Source organism: Malurus melanocephalus, unplaced genomic scaffold (genome assembly GCF_030028575.1).
Source record: "Malurus melanocephalus ecotype Western Australia unplaced genomic scaffold, MMel_1.1 scaffold_61, whole genome shotgun sequence".
NCBI lineage: Eukaryota > Metazoa > Chordata > Aves > Passeriformes > Maluridae > Malurus > Malurus melanocephalus.
In genome coordinates, this window is record NW_026623293.1 from 2314155 (window position 1) to 2334537 (window position 20383).

The following is a 20383-nucleotide window of genomic DNA, read 5'->3' on the forward strand; positions in this document are numbered from 1 at the left end:
GCGTCAGTTCAAATTGCAGAACCAGCATCACCCAATCCCTTCTTACAGCTTTCCCAGCGGCAGCTGTGTGACACATCTGCACTGGCAGGGCTGGCACTGTGTCTGTGTTGTGGCATCTATCAGACAGGCAGTGCTTCTTTGCTTGTTTCCTCCTCAAATTTGGCTTGTTGTTTAACATTCCCAGGCAGCRCTACGCACCCTCAGTACCGTCTACAGTCAAGAGAGAATAACAGCTCCAAAAGGTGACTTACCTTAAGGAAAGAGGCAAAAAAGCATATTCAGACATTTGATTCAAGGTGTTGATACCACTAATAGCAACACTGTAAAGAAAAGCAATTTTGAAATCTTACTGTAAGTACAAAATACTTACAGAGAGCTAAGCTGAAAAAATATAAAAATACAACAASCATTATTATTTGAACACAAATAATCGACAAACAAGATATTTTTGAGCAGTGCTGTAAATGAAAAATAAATTTCAGAAGACYTATTAGTGACTATGAGCTCGTTTCACCTAATGACATTAATTTTGAGGATATTAGAAGAGACAGCACAAGACCTGAGACAATCTTAAAGAATCATAGCTCAATTAGAAGGAATTAGAAAAATTGTGCTGTTATCTTCAAGTCTGAAAAAAAAGGCTCTGGGCTTAGTTATGGAGCCATTAACAAATCAGATTAAACTGAAACAAGAATAATAGAAATAGACAGTGGTGTTACAAAACAAATGCCTGGATATTCTGAATGGAAGAAGTGGGGAGGGACACCACCCCCAAAAGGAGTATTAGCTTTTAAAATGGGGTCATTTCAGTTTAAAGTAAAATTTGCAAGACTAGTTTTATTTGCAAGACATCATTTTATGTACTTCTGGACACTTTAAATGCTCTCTACCACACCTGAGGCACGAACAAAGCAACTGGTTGCATTTTTCCATGTACTSTGCATTGTTTTACTCCTTAAGCTACCTTGAAATTTCTTATAATACAATTTACTATCTTGATATCAATGAGGGTAGAAAGAGACGCATTAATGTGAAATTTCAGAGAAAAACACAGAATAAATTACAGTATGTAACTGAGCTGGTCCCTAAAATGCAGGCAGAAGTAGGCAGCCAGGCMGATTTGACATTTCAAACAACAGAAAGCAGTCGTCTAATTTGCAAAAGCAATATCCAAAAGCCTATCCCACATCAGGAGGTGTGACTCAAAGCCAAATGGAGTAACACATTGTTTCTGGATAAAAAGCTATTGGGGATTACTTTAATAGAGAACACTTAAGTAATCATGTTTGATRGGTAAGACTGCATCATTTATCAAAAATCTATGCTAAAATTTAATTTTCCATGTGAGTCAAAGACAGCAGTGGCAGCACTGCTTGTTGTTGCTGATCTGTGGCTGCTGATGCCTTCTGAAGTGGAAATGATGGATGCCACATGTTCTAGCTGTGATTAAATTTGCTTTGACAAAGCAGCATGGAAATCTGATTTTCAATAGACTCTTGCATTTCTCCCAGTGCTGAGTAAACAGATACACAACGTAATGCTATATGGTTGTCAAGCTGATGGCTAATTCATTCTGCCAGTCCAATCAATCTATCCATTAAAATATTACCTGTCAATATCAAGTAGGTTGAGCTTGGAAATTGCATGCAAACGGGAAGCTGTTTAGAAGCAAAGAATGCCAAAGCCAAATGTGTCATAAGGCTATTTCTCCAGGTCTTCCCAACAATTTCAGTCAGCCCCAATAAAAGGTCAGCAGAAGCCTCTTGCTTCAGCATTATCAATGCTTCTCAAAACCCTCACCGTGCCACAGAACAGAGGTACAGTGTACCAGTACCCCTTCTTCCTGTGCTGCTGCTCAAAGAGAAGAAAGCAGAAAAGAACACTAAGAATACAGCTGATCTAAATATTATTATCCCAATACTAGGAAAAACTGCACCTAAACTGCCTTCAAGAGGAGACATCCTTCATACCTTGGCTGATAGGGAATAGGAGYTGGCAAAACACAGTGATGAGATTTTTCACAGCACTGTGCGCAGGCACCCTCACATAACCTTTTAGCTGTACCCTTCATTTGCAGGAAATTGGGATATTACCCGCTAATCTTTATCGGCAGCAGTTCCRTGGACATTCCTGCCCTCTCCGCAGTGCCTGAACGCTCCTGCCAGCTGTCATAACCACACATGCATGATGCTCCCAATATAATCTCAGCGCTCAGCTCCTCACCACACAGCAAATCAACATGGCAAGTACTATGAGTATATGCTGAGTATCTAAACAAAACCCTCAAATATCAATGTAATGACTTATTTCTGTCCTTTTTGAATTTTTTAAATAGAAGGATGTCTAAACTCATAGCATGGTTATCAAATTGTAAAACAACCCCAGCTCCTTGACAGCATCAAACAGAGCAGTAATTAGTAAGCTTAATTGAATCACGATGAAAACTCAAAATGTGCCAATAAACACTGGCAATCATTTCCTATTCTTTCCTACTCCTCAGCTATTTGGACCTTTAGAACTTGAAAAAACAAGYTGATCTAATATAATCTCCTTCCCAAGAGAAAGAAGAAAGAAGATTTAATTCCAATTATASCAGTAGAAAGCTGAAAGCCCTTGATTCATGGTCACATAATGTGACAAAAATTGCATGCAGTGCTCAACYTTGCCAGAAAACCATAACTGAATGATGTTTTTTTATTTACAGAAAATGAAAATATTCTCCAAATTCTTCTAAATTAATTAGGAAACTTGCTTTGTTTTCAGGTTCTGTTGAAAACCACCTGAAAACAGGTTTTCTGTTGAAAACCACCTTTATTCAAGTAGGCTGAGGTTAAGCCCAACTATTAATTTACCACAACCAAAGTAGGCCACAAAGCTACAAATAACCAAGAAACAGAAGCGAGGAATTAAAGGAAAAAGAATTTAGCCAACCTACATTAGAATCAAATCTGAAAGCTTTCTTTCCCTTTTATCCAGGTGACTTCGACACACACTGAGATCTTCTGCATGCCCTATCCTAAGAGAGAGTCCTAACTGCAGAGCTCACTCCTTCACTTTCATGTGAAGTAGCATGCCTTCATTGTCACAAGCATTGTCCTCTTTGCACCTCACTGTGGGTTCAAACAGAATTGTGTTCCTTGAAATATATTTACAACTTCTTCTCCTGTCCCCATAATTTCATTACTTCTCCTTTATTCACAAGGGAATCTTGCAACTCGTCTTTTTCCTTCCTAAGATACGTAGAAATTCCATGTTAAATAAGGCATCATCTCTCGAGTAGGCAAAATCATCTCCTGGACAGGGTAACAGAATAAATTCACTTCATAAATTGTCTTAGTGGGGCAAACCTGAGAACTTTTGTTTTTCCAGAACTCTGGTTTTCCTTCCTGGAATCACAAAGTCTTAGTGCTTTGAAGAAAGAACTAAAAATCACTACCATCTCATCCTAGACCTGCTAGGAGATCATTTCTGCTGCATTCTTGGTGACATTTCCTGCCAGAAGACTGGGAAAGCTGAGCACTGTGGGCTATGGTTACATGATTTATTTGAGGTGGATGGTATCTTAGTGGCTAAGTGACACATCAGGCAAGTAGGAAGAAATATCACAAAAGGTATCTGAAAATTTTCCACCAGGAAGGACATAGAAGGAGCAGTTTCTTRGTGTAGTCCAGCTCAGTGTCACAAGCAACGGACAAAATATGATCGAAGGTCTAAAATCAGAAGTCCTGGAGCATTTGAATCTGTTGTGTAATTTCAATGGAACATGAAACAGAAACTTTTCCCTCACTGTTACAAAGTTTCTAACTAGAAAAAAATGGCATAAGATAACATGATAGACGCAAGAAGCTCTAACTGTCATAAGAGACATGGTTTGAACACTGCATAGTTCTGTTTCACTATTAAAGTATTAGAATGGCTCTATCTTAGTTTATTTTACATGAAAGGTCTAAAACTTGGGCCCAATAAATTAGGATTGAAACCTGAGGCAACTACAATTTAGAGTGAAGCKTTTTGTAAGAATTTTTAAGTGCTTCAGAAATGGTTCTTAAAGTCTTGTGTGATTAATTTTAGCAGTTTCAAGAACCCTTTCCTAAATGAACTGTCCCATGTGCCTAAATTCCTGTGAACATTTTAAATTTTGAATTATAGAAAATAATTTTTGAAAAACCAAATCCACTGTCAGAGTGTAGAAAAACATCAAACTTAAGCCCTGGGCAAATATAAAGGAAATAGGAAGGCATTAATTTAAGCGTCAAAAGAGACTGGACAGGAAAAAAAAATGAGGCCCACTGAATAACTGTTAATCATGTCTTAACTAGATTAGCATTACAACTAAGAGATAAATTAACCAGGAGACATGAAGTAGCACTGTCTCTCTCAACACCAACACAAACAGAATTAGCAAATTTATCTTTGACAAAATAGAAACACCTCCTGTACTCAAAGAAAAAACAAGGTAATATTTAATGAAAGCAGAACAAAACACTATCACCAGCAGCAGTTGGAAGGAGAGATGGAGGAAAGGTACAGAAAGAACAAAGTCATCGTGAAAAAACTATAGCTAAAACAAAAGCTTATGATAACAACCCAAAAATGTAAACYCCAAACATTTTCCTTGAGAAAACTTTATAGGAATAAACTCTCTAGAAGTAAACCTATGAACATAAGACATATAAAACAACAGTATCTACTCATTTGGTCATTAGGGAAAAAAGAGGCAATTAAAAGTTTTTCTTAAAAGTGTCTAAGCAGAGATGCTCCCTTGGCTGGCTGAAGTTTTCTTGCACCAYGAGGTATTTCACAGCTGCCTTGAACCCATTGTGTCTGTCTTAGTTTGAGGCAATTTTTTTCAGAGAGAAACATTACTGAATGAATATTTCCTCTTAAGTAAAAAGTTTGGTAATTTTTCCCCACCAATACAAAACAGATGTCTGGGTAGAAATGAAGAAAAAAATAGTTTCTTTAACAAAACAAGGTGCCCGCAGGACACAAATAAAAAAAAAAATTAGTAAGTGCTAGATATTTAAAACCCCAGGAACGCACGCCATCCCTCTCCCCACAGCCACTTGGTGCGGAGAAAGATGGTGCAGCTCTTGTCCCAGGGAAAAGAAACACAAGAAAAAGTCCACCTGGCTGCTCGGACAAACAGTGGGAACCTGGTAGAACCTGTGGTGGTAGTCCTCTCTTCACGGTAGATGAAGCAGGGGGCTCGGCGTGCTTTCTCTCGCTGCTTCGGTGAGTCCGGGGCCGAGACGCAGCGGCCCCGCGCTTTCTCCCGCCAGCTCCGGCTGATCAGCGCCTGCCTTTGGGTTCTCAGACCGAAGCGCCCCCAAACCGCTCCAGCAGAAACACACAGGAGCCGCTGAAGGGTGGCCACTGCAGTCCAGGGAAAGCTGCTTGCCCCAGCTGACAACAAAGCCGGGCCAGCTCAGAGCGAGCAGCACCGCCCGCAGCCCCGGCCAGCCGAGCCCTCACCGCCCTCACAGCCCCGCTCCGAACCGCCCGCGCCGCCTTCCCAGCAGCTCCTGCGCCCCTCCGGATCTGCCCTGAAGGCACCGCGCAGTTCGGGCATGAAAGCAGACGGAAAATGGGAATGCAGGGCTGGCACAAAATCAACACAAGACAGTGCCTCACACACAGGCCTCCTCCTACGCAGGGTTTCCCCCAGCAGCATCCTGCTACTGAAATCCTGACATTTATACTCCATGCACCAGAGTGATAATAAGGCAGAAAATTTTTCACATTTGCACTGAATGGAAACATGAAAAAGTTGCACCCAGTGGCTGTAAAGGCAACACACACCAAGACAGAAAAGGACATTTTTCTAACACAGGACATCAGCTACAGAAACAGTATATGAGGATCATTACAGCCTACTAGGAGAACAACATAAAGAGGGCACTGAGACACTCAGGAGTGAATCAACAAGATGCTCACTAGTTTAAACATGGAGCCAGCCACCGAGTATTTATTTTGTTTTGTAACTATTTTTTTAAGACACTAATTTTCATTCTAATAATTTCATAGCTAAGGATACTTCAAAACAAATGAAAAACCTTTAGCATGTAGACTATACCTCAAAAAATTTGTTACGTTCATTTTTCAGTGCAAACTATTTGTAATTTGTCACCAGTTCATATCCTACTGCTACTAATTGATTAGGCAACACTTCAGAAAGCAGCAATACACAARTAGCTTGGGAGTTGAATTTCAGAAAGAAGAGGAAGTGGAAAATAGGCCATCCAATGTTTTTATCTTKAAAAGATTCAGTATCGTTTTCAAGCAAGCACCTTTAGAGGTTTTGGCTTTTTTCATTACAGTGCTACTGGCATGRGTAGATGCTGTTATTCTTGCAACATTGTGTACCATTAGGATGTTGAACAGGGCAACAAATTTCTTATCTTGGTCCTAGAGAGTATGAGGTGTTTCTTTAGAACAATAACAGACTTGCTGCATTGTGTACTATACTTGCTTTGTTTCCTTTTTCTGATTCTACAAGCAGCCTTTCTGCTCATGTGGGCAGCCTTAACAATTTACCATCACTATTTGTTTCCCATGTCAAAAATAGTCTGTAAATTTAAATTGCTTTTATCATTATGCAGTGGTAAAACAATGTTCTGAAACTATGTATAAATTCAGAAAGCAGTTTTSCAGCCAAGCAAAATCAGACATTTGAAGAAATGTAAATAATTGAATCCAGAAAACAAGCAAGTTCACTCTTCCACAAAGATTCATTTGATTCTAGATTATACATTCCTTGGGGAAAAACAAAACCCCAAACCACAAGTCAAAATAATATATCGATTACSAAGAGACTACGAAGGAGGATGAGCCAACATTAATGCATTACCAGTGATAAGGAAACCTAGGAAATACTTTATGCTATTCACTAAGATAACGAAATAAAATAACTTTCATATCAATTTTTTTGTTTGACTGAGAGCATTCTGATGGGTGGCATTGATTAATATATTGGTTATAGCTCTAAGTTTTCATCTGACCACCCAAAATCAACTGGAATTTTATTGCTATTCAACTACTGCCAGGCAAAAACACAGGTAAATATAAATCACAATGTTATCAAAAGCCCACAGCAGTCAGAGACTGAATATATAAAAAAAAAAAAAAATTTAAAAGTTTTGTCCCAGAGCAGTTTATCAGTGATAAATAAGCAATATGCCACTGAGTCTTGCTACATAAATCAGGAAAGAACTGGCTGAGACAATGTTAGTCTGACTAATATCTTAGTTAACAGTCCACATCAGAGACCTTGCTTCTCTCTCAGTGCTCATAACCAAATATTTAGTCCTTCGACTCTGCAAGCCCCTGTCAAGGTCAGGACAGCTCTCCTGGCCGCTGCCACTGCCAGAGGCAGAGGAATGAGGGAATTGTCACACACATATCATTACCAGCCGCTGTGTAATCTGCTCGCTGCACACATCATTATCTCTCACATTAAAAGCRTCGTAAGGTTAAACAATACAGTGCATAAAGCTTCTGTACCAACTGATACACACAGGAACACATTCAGATGTAAGATACAGATGGATAATGCTGGGCTGTTAGTGCTGGGCGAGCTCTGATAGCTCTATCATCAGGTATTTTGCATATGCAGTTTCAAATTACAGTGAATTAATATTATGATTTTTATCAGCAGATAAAATTAATTCTTTCATTGTCAAATATTAGCTTTCTCTTTCATCTTTAAATTCATGCATGAAATACTGAGGACAAAAGCAAGACTTACAGCCATAGCAAGAGTATGTTAATTCCCTTAGACACTATTATTGTTTTACAATTTAACAAGTGCACAAATCATTTGCACAGTACTTTCATTTCCAGATACTTGTTCACTCTGAACACTCAAACTCGAATTCCAGCTGACAAAACATTTTGATTTACAGTTCTTTAGTTAAATTAGATCTAAGTCYCTGATTTGGAATATAAGTGATCCCTCTTAAGTTTGTCTCAATTTTTAAGTGACTTAATCAAATTAAGGCGATTGCAATTCTGAAGCAGAAAGGTTAAACAAGGATTTGATCTAATTTAACTAACTCAAACTTGGGCACTTAGTGAATTCAAAGAGATGGAACCTAATTTAATTAATCTACTTTAAAAATCAATTTGGATTAGTTTTCCTGAATGCCCTGTGTAGCCAACCCCCCATTCTCCTGACACGCATAAAAGTATTACTGTGCTAGCCTGAACATATCGATATGAGATGATTAGTGCTCACATAATAAGTTGCAGAATCAGCTAACAAATATACCAGTTGACAGCAAAATTATTTACACCTCYAGGTTGAGYCTGGAGAAGAGAAGGCTCTGAGAGACCTTCCAGCATTTCTAGTACCCAAAGGAGGCCTACAGGAAAGCTGGAGAGTAACTTTTTAGAAGACGATAGGATAAAGTGTAATGGATTCAAAATGTAAGAGGGCAGATTTAGAATAGATATTAGGAATAAATTCTTTACTGTGACAGTAGAAATTCTTYACAGTGAGGCACTGTAAYAGGTTACCCAGAGAAGCTATGGATGTCCCATCCCTCGAAGAGTTCAAAGCCAGGTTGGATGTGACTTTGAGCAATCTGGTCTAGCGAAATGTGACCCTGCCCAAGGACAGGGGGTTTAAAACCAGATGGTCTTTAAGTAAAGATCCCTTCTACACCATTCTRTGAGTCTATCACTGTGGCTAGGTACTGATGACTGCTGCTGAAAAAGGAACGGAGCAACAACAACCAACCAACACCAGCCAAACATGCTCCTTATTCACACAGTTCCAGATCAGCATCAGTCACAGCTTTCAAGAGAGCCAGAGAGCTCAGGGRGGGTAATGCCAAGTGTGACTGTGTCCTGTCATCCTCAGGTGCGTGATGKATATTCCCAGACCTGCATCACCTCCTTCATGTCCTAGACTCAACAGAAGTAAACAAGATAGCAGGCAATAGCAGGGAGAGGGACACTGAGAAATGCACCCTGGTGTCACTTGGTGTCTGCCTTGTGGTGTGCATTGAGTTTTCTATGAACACCAGACTCACAATTTGCATCCACACTTGCATAGCCTAATCTGTTGGAGTACAGGGAACTGAGACTTTCCCCTAAAAGTTTCAYAATACCCTGTATTGGCTGGAGCAGTTCTCCATCACCTACGGCAACCCACCAAATTGTTAGTGAAGAATAGGTAAACCATTTCTGCAAAACATTAGACTTTTAAATCACTCTGCAGCAGGTTCTTGCTCGTTTCCTAATAGTTTCTCCCCAACATTTTGAGATGCGAATATTGACATTTGTTTTAACTGGAGGCAAGCATTAAGTAATTTGGTGCCCAAACACAAGTTTGCCCAATATCACCACATTTTGAGCTCCAATTTTTTCTGTTCTGTTTGGGGATCCTAATTTTTAATGTTCACATTTGAGAAAGCACATGAATACAAACATCACTCAAATTTTCCTCCTCCTCTTTAAATTCAGCAGATATAAATATATAGCTAACAAGCAAATATTTAACAACTAATAAGCATCCAGTCATTAGGATGATTCTTGTTTACTTTTGCCTCGTGGCCTTTAKGCCTTGCAATTTCTCTATTCTGTATAGTATAATGCCATGCTTTGCCTGTTGTGTACATGGAGGGGAAGGCATTTTTCTACTCTACTCCTATTAATTGAAATATATATAATAGATGCAACATCAATAGCAATGGCAGGGACAATAAAGCCACAGAGAAGCAACAACATCAAATGCTGCTGGAAGAGAGTTGAAAAGACTTAAGGGAAAGGAATATAGTCTCCTTCACATCTACTCCCATTGGGTATGGCCTGGAAAAAATGCTGTATTTGAGTTACATGCAGGTCTTTTGTGACATCCTAACAGTAAAATGTGGAAAAAAAACCCCCAATTTTTATCTTCATTCTTTTATATACTAACACTCCTAGTCAAATGCATACCTCATAATTATTTGACTCCCTGCCTTTCAGTTTTTATTGTTTCCCTGAATATTTTGGGTGCATTAATCAAATAATAAAGTCAACAGGAAAAGAGATTTTCCTCACAAAGAAAATACATTATTTAATGAATCAGATCACATTTCTGTCTTTCTAAAATTTATGTTCAGATGCTTTTCTGAAAGTAATTTAGTTTAAAAAAAGGGATGCCAAAATAAATGTATTTAATGTATCCTCAAAAGATCCAGAGTTTTATCCAGGGTCCATATTGTTCTTTAATCACCTATAGCCTTAGCAATGCAGTATTTTACAAYAGTCACATAGCTGGACACAAAGCARAGGTTTAAAATGTGATTTCAAAGTATGACATGAACATGAGTGTTTTTTCTTCATTTAAAATCTAGAATTTTAGCACCTCAAATCATCTTGACTCTCTAATGTTTGTGTATTACAATGAGCATTTTCAAATAGGTGAAGACATACTTCTGAACAAATTACATTCAGGAGAGAACCATGAAAATGGATTGAGGGAAGAAARTATCTGAGTAACAGTTGGAGAGTTAGCCCCCATGCTACCAGTTTAAGCTTCAGTGTTAMAAATCAGCAGCTATACCACTTTCTCATACATTAGAAAATCACCACCCTGTGTCATCATTACTCCCTTAAAACAACTGTATAAGGTTTTTCACATTAGGTATCTGTCTGCARGTACATCTGTACACACTGACATCTAAGAAGAGCTATTTGACCTAAATACTAATGACCTAAGGTAACTGCGAACCCCAAAAATTTTTGTTGCCACTACAGAAGCAAAAACATAAATGGAAGGAATAAGGATGCCCAAGTGACAGTTTCATTTAACTGGATTCTCTTACACCCCTTCAGAGTATCATAATGACAGTCATCAATTCTGGCATTCAAGGACAGCAAATGATTTATAGCCAAGTAYACTAAACTAATTAAAAGCATCCTGCATAGTGCAAGATGAAAATACTCTCMTCTGCTCAAAGTAGGGCATAGGTGAAAATCATGCTGCAGAGATATTTACAATCAAGTTTCTTACTTGTTAGAATTGAATACACAGCAAGAAAAAGACAGTGTTCCCAGTGTTCACATGGATGATACACTTGTCATTCAGAATAATCAGGGCAAAGGGAAAACAAGATGAAAATAAATCAAGAGCTTTATATTCAATAATATTATCTACATTCCCACATAGTATTTTCCTTAGTAAATATAAAAGCCCTTGATTATAATTACAAAAAGCTACAATTAGCCTATTTCAGGGTATAATTTACCAGGTGTTTTTACAATTTTCTATGCTAAAAAGATCTGCTGACTTTTAATGAGACTAGCAAAAATAAATTTAAACTTTTACCACTACTTTATAGAAACATCATGAGAAAAGCATTGAAGATATTGATGGCAGTGTATTCAGTGTATTTTTCCTTTCATTCTATACTCTTTAGGTCTAATTTAAGTATTCTCTTTTCTCCAGCACAGCAAGTTGCCACAACCTCCTTTTTGAAAGTTGCAATCTTCCCCAGGTATTCCTTGATGAAATCAGCAGGAGCCATGGCCAAAGGCAACAGGCAGAGTTTATATCCTGTGTGTCCTGGCCAAACAAGGAGACACATAAACAATATGGACAGTAAACTTGTTTTCCTAGAAGCAGTGTACARCCAGGCTTGCAATTAAGATAGAAAAAGGTGTGTGCARTGCTARAGTATCACCTTATGTGCTGCCTAARCTCCTTGGGAATRCTTACGAGATGAAGCAACACTCATTCCTGATCAGTAACATCCCTAAAAGTGTTGGAGGAGGCTGGTTAAGACCACTCTGTTATTGGGAGAGACTATCCAGTAAGTGGGGCAAAAAGAATCCACAACCSTCAAAGCACCAGATTTCCTAAATTGATCAAGATTTGTGCCACGTGTTATCATTATTTCTTCAACAGAACTTGCCTGGGGTTTTCAGCTCAGCTGGAAAACAGATAAACAACTTCTAAAAAAATCTGAACAAAGAATTCAAATTTCTGCAGTCAACTCTCTAGTTTGTTGTTTCTTTTCCCCACAAGCTTTTGTGTAATGCAGCACACAATTTCTGTCCATTTATAATTATATATAAATATACTAAGAACTTGATCATACTTGGCAAATTAACAAAATATAATTATTTGCTTGGTTTTATCGTGCTATAACACATGCTACCATGGAATAAATGATTGGTACTTCTCGTCATCTATCTCAAAAAYAAAAGCTATAAAAAGTAATATGTAAAATTTATAAGTGGGCAATGAACACAGAGGTATTTAAGGTGCCTCATAAGGTAYGGAAAACTTAAGATATGAAGGACAGAAGTAAGCAAAGTACATAGGGTACACAATAAACCATTGCAGACACAATATATTGACTGTTTTCATTTTATAATCCAGAAGAGCAGGGAATAAAGAATGAAAAGAAACAACAAAAGTAGTATATATAGAATTAATAAAGATAATTTTAATGTATTTTTCTTCTAATAAATTATTAAAGGTGGAGGGTTTAATTTCTAAATAATGTATAATTAATCATGGAAGTTGCTGCATGCATATACATGCAGAAAAGATACTGACATATGGACATCCGTTATCCATGAAATGAGACTACACACTCACAGGAATACTCGATTACAACAGATAAGATAAAAGGACCATAATCCYGTGCAGTGCTTCACAAAATAATCCATGACAGATGCTGACTGTTCAGCACCACCAGATGTGGGATATTGGGGAGAAGATGTTACTGGTTTGCTCTAACGCAGCTGTTCCCGATTTTCTGGAAAAATCTGATTACTTCAGGAAACATTCCAAAGCTGAAAAAGGYTTGGAAATGAGCAAAGGAAAGGGTAATACTGCATTGAGGCACCCAAATATAACACTTYTTTAGGCATCAGGAAGAAGATCTACACAGAAAAATGTTCATTGGTATCACAATAATCAACCTCAGAGTGATAGGGAAAAGGACAATAGCTCATATGAATGCTAGGGATGTTCAGGATAAYACGAGAAAGGCTTTTAAGCCAGTTATTTACAATTGAAAATCTGTTAATTAATAGAAAGCCTGAAGGGATAACAAAGGATTGATGGCACAAAGGGATGAGAGGCAGCACTTCCCTCTCAAGGAAAACTTTGTAGAGGTGTCATCAGCAGAGGATAAATGTCCAAAAATTCACCACCACACTGCCTGCCCCCATTTTCTCCAACACCACAATCAATCAGTCCAGTGTTATTCCCCCAGGAATTCCACACTCTTCTAGCCCAACTAGATGGCAGAGAACAGATGAAAAGGACCCAGAAGGCAATGGGAGGCTGTTGTGCCAGGGTGGGACCAAGTCAGAGTCTTTGGAAATCCCTCTTCAATCACAGATTCCTGCCGCATGAGGCAGCTTCTTTACAGAAGGCACATGCCATGAGTTGAGAARAAAACACGTGATGGTAGTGAGACAGGATTTTGGTCTCATTATGTTGCCTCCAGAGGTTCACTGAGAAGGAAATGCAGCTGGTGCTCCCACCCCAAATCCCACAGGTCACTGAAGATGTGGATTCTTCCCCTGCAGCATCGGCTGACTCTGCTCTTCGGTCAGGAAAACACCAACCAGAGCTCTTCAGGATCCCACAGGTCACCCAGAGGAGCCTGGGGACAGACACAACAGGGACACCATGGTTGCATGAAATTGCAACCTTTGTGAGCAGTTTTTTTTCCAGCACAGAAAGATGGCCCTGGGAGAAGAGAGACTTTCCAGCCATCTGTGTGTGTGTGTGTTTGTGTGTGAGTTAAAAAGGTGATATTGTAAACACTTCAGCTGCCACTCAGCTGCACAGCCCTCCATCCCCTCCTCTGCAAATTCATGCAGTGGTTRCATATCCATCAGAAGTGGCCGATATGTCAGTTAACAGGTGAGAGGTGCAGTTTCTCAGCCAAGCCAGTATGGACAAATCTAATGTTTTATTTGGGAACCCATTTATTACCCTCTAGAGCAGAATTACAGCTTCAGTCTTTAAAATCTACAGCATGGATGGCAAATTGCCCCTATTTCACTATAATACCCTCTACATAAGCCTCTGCCTACATTTTCAACAGTGGTGAAATTTTTTGCTTGCAGCTTTCTCACACATTGTCACCGCTCTCCAGCTCTGCAACACTTAGGCAAAGGTGACTACACCACCAGTCCCTCACATCTGCATTGTTTCTCCTTTGTTTTCATGTACAACTAAAAATTGCCTTCTCCTTCTTTTTGAACTCATTTTTTGGGGTATGGCAACCAACCCCAGAGTGTGCTGCCCTTTGAGTCAGCCCTTCTCTTGACTTAGCATTGACCATCGAAGATGCAGCAGGCATGAAAGGTCACATCAYCAGAATTCCTTATCTKTAATCAGRCATCCATTCCCCCCTCTGCTTTAAYCACTTCCCATCTCACTTTAGATCTCAGTAAACTTTTTTATCCCCTCCATCATTCTTGCTTTTCTTCTGTTCACTTATGTGATGAAACACTCATTTGCACACAAACAGCTATTACTATTTATTTCTTACTATGKTATTTAGGCCTGCACAGGATTTTCAGAGAATAAAATCCATTGAAAAGAAAATAAAATAAAATTACATGAATATCATATAATTTAAAAAATAGACAATATACTCTGCAACCTCTTATACTACACTTTTGAGGACAAGCAAAGGGAGCTAAGACTAATTTCTGGTAATGAACAAAAAAGAAGCAGGAGATGAAAAGGCTCCAGCCAATAATCCTTGATGGGCTGGTATACTGTAAAAATCTGTTCAAGTATCTTTTACAACTGCATGAACCCAACTGCACTGCTCTTTTGAACTCTAGCCTGCCACACACAGCAAAAGAAATGGAAGAGCAGTCTGACTGAGACCAAACGGTCTTTTGGAGCTCAGGATCTCCAGCAAAGGWCAAAGTGATCACACAGAGACTTATTCCAGGGATATGCTCCCAGCTGGATACAGAACAGCACTGTCCTGAATCACGGGCATATCACCTGTGTGCTTTGACAGAGATTTTTCTGTGTTTGGTGACACACTTTTATTTCATTTTACTAAATTCCACTTTTTTTTTCTGAACCCATGTAAATGTCTGGAGCATGCAATATTCTCAACCACACAACACAGGAGGCATCTCCCTTTGCTCTGAACCTGACATACATTAGCTTCATTTGCTGCCTATGAGACCTGGTGAGACACAAACATCCTGAAACTGTTCATCTTTTTCATTTGTGTTTACTATTTCCACCGTTCAATCCTCTCATTCCAAGGATGATAAGTCCAGCTTTATTTAAGCATTTACTTGTGCAGAGTTGCTTTCACACCTTCTTTTTCTGTTACTCTGCATTGTACTTTCTGCAATYCTATTTATTCATTTTCAAGATGGAAGCTGGATAGAACCACACAAATTACAGGTTTCTGCAGCTCTGCCTGCTTTGTTTTTTATTTTCTGCATAATCATCCCCAATGTTCTGTTTCTTGGACTACCACTGAGCACAAAGCCAAAGTTTTAATAGAATTACCTTTTATAATGTGAAGGGTTTTTTTCATGAACGGAAATAGAATGTTCAAGAGCTCRCTGCCACTCACATAAAGTTAGGATAATTCTTCCTTTTCAATGCACTCTTCAATATTTCATCTGCCATCCATCACCCAGTCATTCAATACTTTTAATCATGTATTTCAAATTAGCATTAAATGGAGTAAACATCCTTCTTACCTGTTAGTGTCACTTAGTGAAATTSCAGAACTTTGGTTATATTAAGCAGAAAATAAGCTTTCAAAACAAACCACAAATACCTGTTAGCTCAAGTAGCATTATTCCACCCTCCAGTAAGAGTTTACTCAGATGATTTATTACTCACTGTTTTATTACTAACTGCTGCTCTAACACCTTGGTGTGTTCCATTCTGCCTGAGTGCAATCCAGGTAGATTTTCCTTTCTCCCCATGAGGTAAATTTGCTCAGACAGACTCAAAACAACATTAACAAAGCGCTATTTTTACATGATCTAACAAAGGTAAGAAACATTACGGGGAATGGTTTCAGGTATTCGTAGATGCTTTGTTATCCTTGTAATAAGTTCTGTTCTGCCTGCAATACATGCCAGCAGCTGAAACACCAGAAGATACAGCAGAGCAGCAGATGTAGAGGTAAGAAAATTATACATTAGTGAAGAGAAAGGTGAGGTGAGTTAATGGATAGTTTTCAGTCAAAAATTAGGAAAGATGATAAATTTGAACTCTGAAAAATTAACTGTGGAAACAGAGCACTGATGTTTTGATGATAAATCAATCATGCAGGATTGATTTATCCATCCAAACAGCAAGTCAAAGTCCCAACAAAACAAATTTCCCCTTGCTGTTTCTGGATGCACAAACTGGACACTACATGATTGCAGCAGAGCATTCAAGATCCCAAGTCTGCAAGCCAGTTCCCACAGGCAGACACACCTAAAAGAAGTTTCATGAAAGTGCAAAGTCTCAGGCTGAGTTTGTCCAGGCAGCTGACACAGAAACTAAACACGGGGCACTGCTGTGCTCACCACTGCAGCACAAAGACTTGTGACAGGCAGAGGTGTCAAGAAAGGAGCACTTGACAGGCAGCACCTGGCTGGCACCCAACCAGCTCTTCAGCTTGATGTGCTCATCTTCTAAAAATATCAGTGGGCATTTAAAAAAAAAAAAGCACATTTATGTATCACAACATATTTTAGTTGCTGGACAAAAGCCAAAGTGCCCTGCTGCTAGCAGGCTGTGTCAAAATGGAAATGTATTATACAAATTATTGAAGTGTTAAGTCATTCAGTATGCATGCTGTCCAAAATTTTAAAGGGTCAAGAAACTGTAGGGCTACAAATACATGTATCTTTAATTTCAGGTTAAGATGCAAGCTGCTGAACTTAGGGAACGAGTTTGCATATCTGTTAACAGCTTTCTGCATCCCTAAATTCCTGAATCCACATGCCAGGTCTCCCCTACAGTGCCTACTATGGATCATGTAACAGGTCTAGTTTGCTGCACACGGWCCAGCTGTCATGGTAAGGAAAAGGAAGGGAACCCTCAGAGAGGAGCTGTGGGCTGGGACACCCTGGAAGAGTCTCTGGCTGTAATCAGGATGCCTGTAAATATAACACATGCAATGCATGGCATAATATATATAATTGAATGCAATGCAATGCAATGCAATGTAATATAATATTATATAATATAATTATATATTATATTATACCATATGATAAAATTATATAAACATGATATATTATATAATTATATTTTATAGAGAATATATTATATAATATACATTATATAATATACATCATATAATTATATTATATCATATAGAATATATAATGATATATATTTAAAAATATTATATACTGTATAATTACATTATGCAACATAATGTAATTATATATATTATGCGACACAATTATATACAAATATATATATATTATAATATATAATACAATATCATGTATATACTATATTGTATATATTATATTATCTTGTATTTATTATATTATTATATTTCTTATATTATTATATATGACAAAATGACTGTAACTCACAACAGAGGCAATGGTTGCAACTAGATCTTGCTGAATGAAGACATCTGAAACTCAGGTGAAAACTAAATGTCTGRTTCTAGTAGTTTCTGTTTGTTGCTAATGGAATTTTTATTCAAAAATAKAGATTACAATGTTTATCCTATTTCTACGTCCATTTGTGTTCCTGTGCCAAGAGTAGCTATGAAAAAACAAGTCAGCATTGCTTTCTAACCAGTTTCCCTTCCTTCACACAGCASAGTAGACAAGCAGAAGACAAAAGGATTGCAGAGCTGTGGCAACTTCTGTATGTGCTGCCCAAATATTATCTACTGCAACAGACATAACACAACATAACAAAATATCACAAAAAAAAAAAGTAAAAGGTTTCTTTTTCTGATCTTAAAACACTAGCCATGGAAAACAGAGGATGGATGAAGATGGATATTCARTGACTGTATCCACACAGGTAACAGTAGGTATATGCAAGAATGAAACAGAGATTAGATGTGGGGATCAGATTCTGCTGCGGACTACCTTTAAGAAATTTCCCATATTCTTTTATGCTCAGAGTTTCTGGTACTCACAAAACCTGATTAGGGCTGCCTACCAGATGWATTTCTGCGTTTCTGATCCTACTTCAGAAACAAATTGATTTGTGGTGTTTTGTGGGGGAAYGGGGCCCCACAAACCCTGATTCTGAAACTCAGGCAATCACTGTGTATGACTGAGGCCTGGGAAAAGGAGTGTTAACTGCCCACATGGAGGAGGAATGCTGTATCCTTGAGAAAAGCAGATTGGAATGCCGAATTGATAACGCAGGTGGCTGAAAATTAGAAACATTACTAATACTGTAGCTTTTGCAAACTCACCAATTATGTTCTGATTACTAATGAAACAGCTGTCTCTTGACCAATGTATGTTTGGTTGCTAAAGTGGATAAAAGAGGCTTGTCCCACAATAAAGTCCTTCTTTCTTTCTGTTTTTTCACCCACTTCTGTGTGTTTTGTATCTATTCTTTTCTGTCGCTGTTGGCCAGCAGCAACAGTTGGCCCCGAACAGGTAGAACTTGCTGCGAGCAGCCTGCCTGGCCCCACTCTCTTTGGGGTGCCTACGCCTTCGAGACAAGGTCGGGGATCCTGCCCAGAGCAGGAGTGCTGAAGAGCGGCCTCCCAGCTGCTCGGTTTCGCCGAGAGCGGAAAACCCGGGTGCAGAGACGGTCCGGACCAGAAGTAAGAAACTTGAAACCTGCCTCCTGAAGGTGAGGTGAGACACCGGGAACTTAACCCATTATGGGGAATAATCTGAGCTCAGAGGAAAWAACTGTGTTAGCCACGTGGAAAACGATGCTGCAGAGCAAAGATGTAAAGATAGCGGACTCTGCTTTGCAAGATATCTTGCTGTGGGCAAAAGAAAACCGTTTCCCTACTGATTCCAGGGCAGCATTTAGTGTGTCCTCATGGAAGAGCATTGGAGATGCTTTGTGGGACTGCCTGTCTCTGGGAGACAAACGCGCAAACAAATTAGCCACCACTTGGCGTTTGTTATATGATACCTTGAAAGAGTGGAAGAAAGCCCAAGATCGGGAACTGGGGGAAAACCAGCCAGGTGGGGGATCGGGGCGGTCGAATTGTTCCGAAACCGCCAGGACTCTCGACAGTGCGGCGGTACCTATYTCCCCTCGCGGCTACCTTTCCCCCCGGGACTACGTTCACCCTGCGTATCCAGCTCCTAGTGATCTGTTGCTTCCGCGGTATCCTTCCCCGGACGCGCAGCTGGCGGAATTACGACTGGCGGAGCAGAGAGGGGGGAACCCCGAAACCCCCRCGCCCGAGCCGCTCCCGCTGCCTGCGCCTCCGCTTTCTCCAGGGAGGGGGRAGGAGCCCGCMSCRCCGAGCCCCACAGCGCCCGGGCCGGACCCGCGGCCTCCGCTACCACCGGGGGCGRGGRSCGAGCCCACCGCTTCGGCGCCGATCCCGCTGCCGGGGGAGGGGGAAGGGAGCCCCGCACCGCCACCGGCTCTGCTGGTGCCAGGGCCGGGGCTGGGCTCCCAGTCCGCGCTGCCCCTCCCGGAGCCGCGGCCGGAGAGCGGGGGAGGGGGCGCCGTCGTGCTCGCGCTGCCCCCCCGATCAGACCGCCCGCCGGACCGAGAAAAATTCCATCCCCCGCTTCCTCGCGATTCGGATAGTGAAGGATCTGTAGATGGAACCGAGACGGAAGGCAGGTCGCGTGTACCGAGCCCTGCCCTGGCTAATGCGGTAGTTTGCAGGCGTCCCCGCAGTCGCTCATGTAAAGCGTTATCTGAGCCTGTGGCTCTGCCTGCCTGTAGCATTACTAGTCAGTCTCGGAATCCAAGACGGTTGTGGGAGCAAGTGAAGCTGGATGCTTTGGAAAAAGGAAACTGGAATACGCTGGAGAGGATAGGGATGCCTCTTGCTAGCAACGGGAATAAAGCAGGGACAGGAGATATTCAGGCATTCCCGGTTTATGAGGCTGTACCAGGTTCARGCAAGACCGATAGCCATGAGGCGATTGCCTGGAAAGTCGTCCAAGATATACAATCCAGAGTTGCTGAGTACGGTTTGGGGTCCCCGGAACTTATGCAAGTTCTCCGGGTGATCAATACTGATTTGCTGGCTCCTTATGACATTAAACATCTTGCCCAAATGTTGTTCCAGCCAGTGCAGTATGGGGTTTTCGAGACCAACTGGGGGCTTTTGGCTGACAAAGCAGCTACTGCTAACATGCATCGGCCACARGAAGACCCCAGACATGCTGTTGGTGCTGATGCCCTGATGGGGAGGGGCCCATTTGCCCTCCCAGAAGTGCAGGCTAGGTGGGATCCTATCCTGCT

At 40.2% G+C, this 20383-nt stretch overlaps 2 protein-coding genes across 3 annotated transcripts in view; one reads left to right on the top strand and one right to left on the bottom strand.

The window, feature by feature from the left end:
• Positions 1–20383, bottom strand: part of HS6ST3 (heparan sulfate 6-O-sulfotransferase 3) — a 281833-nt gene that overhangs the window by 149531 nt on the left and 111919 nt on the right. The gene's annotated exons all lie outside the window — the stretch shown is intronic.
• Positions 18702–20383, top strand: part of LOC130573645 (uncharacterized) — a 7333-nt gene continuing 5651 nt past the window's right edge. The window contains exon 1 of one of the 2 annotated variants that reach the window (XM_057366213.1): positions 18702–18795. The gene's annotated coding sequence lies outside the window, so the exon portion shown is untranslated. The remainder of the gene's footprint in view (positions 18796–20383) is intronic. The other variant, XM_057366211.1, reaches the window with a different exon arrangement.